The sequence below is a fragment of the Fringilla coelebs genome (assembly GCF_963513975.1).
Source record: "Fringilla coelebs genome assembly, chromosome: 3".
Classification (NCBI taxonomy): Eukaryota; Metazoa; Chordata; class Aves; order Passeriformes; family Fringillidae; genus Fringilla; species Fringilla coelebs.
The window spans coordinates 65,290,392-65,296,470 of NC_140030.1; positions in this window are offsets into that span (position 1 = coordinate 65,290,392).

A 6,079-nucleotide genomic window follows, 5' to 3' on the forward strand; every position below is an offset into this window, starting at 1 on the left:
GATGAAAAAAAAAAAAAAAAAGCAAGTGAACAGGTTTTTCCAGTTTTTGCTGAAGCACAGAGCACAGATCAGAACAAAGGAGCTGTTGGACAAACAAATCATAACTCAGTCACCTGAGACTTCGCAAATCAGCAAGAATAGAAAATGGGGGAAAAAAAAAAGACAGTGGCCAAATGAATTTAGCACCATTTTCTTCCTGTCAAGCCAGTCCTGCTGAGTGGGCTGGATAAGTTAGCAATGGGAGGATGCAAAATTTATCTGCTGTTTTCATGCAGAAAGAGGTAGCAAAAACAAAATGTTCAGTTCTCCTTTTGCTTAATTCACAAGTCTGGTGCATGAGCCCACCCATGGCTGAAGAGTTTTACAAATGACCCTAGTTTAATTCTTGCAGCATAAGGTGATTTTTGTAATATTGAGGATTCCAGTAAAAACTGGTTTGATTAGAGGTGACCCTAATCAGGGATCCTGTAGGTACGAGTCTGCTGAAAGTTAATTACTTTTGTTAACTTCTTATTCATAGATTTGGTGGATTTATTCTAATGATTGCATTTGATACATTTATTGGTAAGTTTTCACCTCTGTTCTTAAATGAATCTTTATTTTCTAAATAAATCATGTTTGAAAATCAACCCTTTCTTCTGCATCCATCTCCAAACACTCAGGAACAGAATCACCCAAATCCCTCTGGTCTGTCCAACAACTGCTTTTTTTTCTCTTGATATAATTTTCTTAATCACAAATACCACCTGTCACAATAAGCTTACCTACACTGGTAAACCAAAAGATATGACACTTCTAATACATAATGCAATTCATTACAAAGAACTGATTTTGATTTTTCTGGCTACTTCCTTGACCAGTTCTGCAAATCCTTTGAGTTCTGATCTCTGTCTGGCTTCTTAATGTCATTAAAACCTAGGCTAGTATGTCTATTTTCTCATCATGTTTTCTGGATCCTTTCAGTATGGGTCTTCTAAATAGGGAACCCATGTGATTGCCAGGTCCTACTTCTGACACCACTTGCTCTTCACCTTTGCTCATCATTTTCCACCCTTCAGCTTTCATCCTAAAAGCCTGCTACCCATCACATGCTCTTTCTGTCTTTTGCTCTGCTCTGTCTAATAAACTGTAATGGTTAATTGTGAGGTTCTTTAAAGGTAACTTGAACTGTACTGCACTGAGATGAGAAAACAACAGGACTGTTTCAATGAGACATTTGCTAGTAATGACTGCATTTCTGTAATGCTCTTACTAAACATTTCAAAATGTACTGCAAACACTAAACAAGGCTTTCCAATGCATCTGTAAAGAAGATATTCTCAGAATGGTTTAAAATCAGGTTTCAGAGGTGCCAAGCTCTTGCAACTCTGTTTTAGATAAGTAGGAGTTAAAGAAGTGCATTACACTTGAAAACTAGGCTATAATTTGCCTGAAGGCATAAAACTCAGGTGTCCTGATACATAGTTTGATGACTCAGTCAGGCTATTGTTCTTTGATTTGAAACAAATACTTGAAAGCCAATGTGGAAGGCTGGTTAAGGGATCTTCAAACATTCTCTGAAATCACAACAGCTGCTATAAAGATAAGGGTTGAAACTATAAATCAAACGTTTTTGATTGGTTTCACGACATTGATAAGTTTCCTTATTAATTGAATAAAATGTCAGCTCAAGATTGCAGAAGAGGAAAAAAATAGTAGTACCACAATGATGTTAGACAATTTTTGCTTTTATTCTTGTACAGAACATGCTTCAAATAGTAAATGTCCCATACTCAACAACTTGATTTTTGTCTCCAAGGGGAAAAAAAAAAATCTGTTATTTTAACAGTGTTAAAAAAGCATCTCCAAACCATTTCAGTTCAGTTTGTGTGCAAAAGAGACTTCCAAGAAGTAACCTTACTGTGTGAAGGCTGTTTGGAATTCTGTATAAATGCATTTGTGAGTTTAAAACTATTTGCCAAAAAAACAGATGGATTCTGTAGCTAAACGGTATTTTCAACAGAAAGCATTCACTGGTCCAGCATTTAATCTGGCATATAGCTTCTCTGCAAATGACAGAAAATACTGCTTTTGGCCACAGTCCCTTAAGTACCTGACACTCACAGTAGGTTTGTTTCATTTTAACTCAAAAATAGAAAATGAAAAAAAATAAACTTATTAATCTACCATTTTGCTTATGCAGCATGTCACTACTTGAACTGCTTTTTTTAACAGAAATTCTCTTAACCAGTTGTCAGTGGTGCATAACTTTTGATTGCTCAAAAGTTGTCTGTCACTGGACAGATGTGCACAAATACTCTTTCTACTCCTCTTTCCTACATGACCTAGAGCCTCTTCATGCTATCAGGCCCCCAAACACCCTCAGGCTCTGACATAAATATTGGGGGGGAAAAGGGTCAACTTTATTTGAGCTATGGTAGTAAACTTTTAGCTCCTGGGTCTGGATTTTAAAAATACTGTTATCCCTCTGGTTTTAATCAATGGAGAAAGGATTTTTGCAGAGTGTAGGGGAGAGGCAGTGATTGAGAACTTGTGTAGCTGTATTTGACTTGTGTACCAGTAAAATAAGAAAAAAGGTACTTAAAAGCAGTAAATTTAAAGAATATACTCACATTATTCAAGAATCCAAAACTCTTAAGAAATTGAACTAATTAAATTTGCTTTTTATAAATTTGTCCCATGTGATTTTTTTATTGCAACTTTGTCTTATACACATTTCTTTCATATTCTTCTCTCATCCTCCTGTTCATCAGTGAGGAAAGCACTGTACAGTTCAGAAAGATGCACGATGGCTGTACACTCCTGCTTGTTTAGTAACAGATTTGATTCAAAAGGTTGTAGCTCCCCTAAGTCTAGCAGGTCTTCATTGTCCCCATACCTGCAGCTGAGGCCTCCTCACTTGTACTAATTCAGTACTCTTTAAACTGGATCTATGAAATTTTGTGACTGTAAAATATCAACAGAAAACTAGCAACAAATCAAAGACTTATGGACCTACAAAATGGACCTACCATTAACAGAATAGTAGAATAAAATAAAGAATTTGAAAAAAAAATATTGGGAAAGAACAATTGTAAACTCAAAGTCTAATGTATGCAATTACATTACCACTGAGCTCTTTATATATATATATATATATATATATGTATATATGTATATATGTATATATACACATACATACATATGCATATATGGTGTATATGGTACAGGTGCATATATATATACACAAAATACACAGAATATATATAAAAATACGTGTCTCTGTGTGTGTGTGTGTGCGTGTGCGTGTTCACTGTTACAAATTCAGGAGGAGTTCAGCTGAACATAAACAGACTACAGTCATTCAAGGAGGGAGGAAGCCAGATGTGAGGCCTTGATAGATCCAAATTTGTGAAAATCTGCCAAGGGTTACTTCATTGCATAGCTAGGCAGAGCTTTATGTGCATTCTCTGCGATTTCTGTAGAGTATAAAGGAAGCTGTTCTCACTGCATCTAATTCCTTGGCTGAGATATTTGCCCATCCTCCTTCAGAGGGAGAGTGCCATCTACTGAAGCATTCCTTTACACAGCTCCCTTGAGCCTTGTCCCACTCACGGATTGACAAAATCCATTCAAAGGGGTTGTAAAACTGAAGAAGGTTTTAAAAGGAAAAGCAGCTGCTCTAGATGTGAATCTCTGTTGTAAAGCACCAGCTGCATGTAAAGAACCAGGCCAAAGATGGTAAATACAACCACTGACTTGTGCAAGCTTGTGCTCCAGCTTTTGAAGACATTAAAGACAATTTCACTCTGGGGTTTCCTCATTCCTAATAAATCCTTGGAACTGGGAGTACATTACCATTTTGTAACTCTTAGGGGTGGCATTCCCTGATCTGACAATACAATTTCACTGCTGACTATCAACCATGGACTTTCCTATTGATTCCTCTTTTCTGCGTTAGTGCTCACAAGACGTACAACTAGTCAGCCAATTTACTGAACAGTGAGAACACCTGATAACAGTCACCAAGAGTCTGGCTTGGGCCAGTGATGACACAGTACTATTGTGATGCTTTGCCTTTATGTATTTTCCCATTTGTTTTGAGCTTCGTATTTCATTGTAAATTTTCTGGACTTCTGTATTTAAATAAAGCAGCACTTTGTGTCATGGCCAGAGCTACTGTCTTCTATGATAATAAGAAGCACATAAAAATTGAAATATTTTTGGTATTTTTTATTGCTTTGTAGCAAAAGATAGTATCTCTGAAACATCAAAGGCAGCTCAGAGGTGCCCATATACCTTAGAAGTTTGAACAAATTGTATAAAAAGGAAGTTAAATTTTACAAGGTAAATTACCACACAAAGTCGTGGAGTCAGAGGAGACGGAAACCTGTCAGGTTGTGTTTCATGTGACTACCCTTAGAAAGCCACTGGTTTGGTGTATTTCAAAGCACAGGTGCCTGTCCTGATGCTTTTGCTACCAAGGGCCTCCACTGAAGAATCACGCTCAAATGTCACATTTGGCAAGACAAGGAGTGAACAACTTTGAAAGAATTTGTATTATTTGCCATCAGGCAAATATATTTGAAAGACTTTACAATATATTTTCAAGAAGTTTCACATTATAGGTTTGTTTATTTCATCTGGGCATGTAACATGTTGTCTTAAACACAATAGAGAAGTGAAAGAGTAGAAGTTTTTCTGTCCCAATCAGGCAGATACATCACATCTTATATCAGCTTATGTCCCACAAATCTTTGTTGGTGCCAGTTGGATTGAGTGCACCCTCAGCAAGTTTTCCAACAACACCAAGTTGAGAGGTGTGGTCAGCACACCAGAGGGACGGGATGCCATCCAAAGGGACCAGGACAGGCTTGAGTTGGGCCTGTATGAACCTGATGAAATTCAACAGGGCTGAGCGCAAGGCTCTACACCTGGACAATCCCAAGCACAAGCACAGGCTGGCAGAGAATGGATTGAGAGCAGCCCTGAGGAGAAGAATTTGGAGCGAGGTGCTGATGGATGAGAGGTTAGACATGAGCCAGCACTGAGAGCTCACAGCACAGAAAGCCAGTCGTGTTCTGGGCTGCAAACCAAGCAGCATGGAAGCAGGATGAGAGAGGCAATTCTGCCCCTCTGCTCTGCTCTGCTCTGCTCTGTGAGACTCCACCTGCAGTGCTGTGTCCAGCTCTGGGGCCCCAACACGACAAGGACATGGACTTTCTCAAGCAAGTCCAGGGGACCAGAGGGCTGGAGCACCTGTCCTGTGAAGACAGGCTGAGAGAGCTGGGGTAGTTCACTCAGGAGATAAGGGAGCTCTGAGATCGAACCTGCCAGTACCTATGGGTAGAGGGCTACAAGAGGGCAGAGAGTGACTTTTTACAGGGGAATGTAGTGACAGGACAAGGGACAATGGCTTTAAACTGAGAGAGGGGGGTAGGTTCAGTTTAGATATTTATCAAGAAATTCTTACTGTGAGAGTGGTAAGGCACCGGCACAGGTTACCCAGAGAAGCTGTGGATGCACTAGCCATGAAACTGCTCAAGGCCAGCCTGGATGGGGGTTTGAGCAACCTAGTCTAGTGGAAGGTGTCCCTGCAAGAGCAATTCACAGAACCATTAAAAAACAGGTGTATTAAACGCAGCCAAGTCTCAGGACAGTTCTGAAAACCTCATAGGCCCTGGCAAATTGTCTTCTCTCACAGGTTCCTTATCACAGCTCAAAGAGCCTCTTCATTAAAAGTGCCTTATTGTTGGTCACAGCAAAAGCTGTAGCATGTGTGCTGCACTTGAGCTACACATCCATTACGCTTACCCCTGCAAAAAGGAAAACCTTAAAAGTAGAGAGGGATTTGTTTCTCTGTAGGCCAGACTGTTTATCAGTTAACCACAGTTTTTATTTCAGCACTAACTATTCACTGGTTGCTGCCTCCATAGAAGGCTACATTTCAAAAAACTTAATACCCACAACAGACCTAACCAGTGCATCACTTTGCCTACACATGGAACAGCAAACCAGCATTTGGGGATTATGTCTGCTTCTCATCTTCCAAGCCTTTTTCTTCCATCAGCTGCTTTTGGCTGCCTCCCAGTCATTGTGC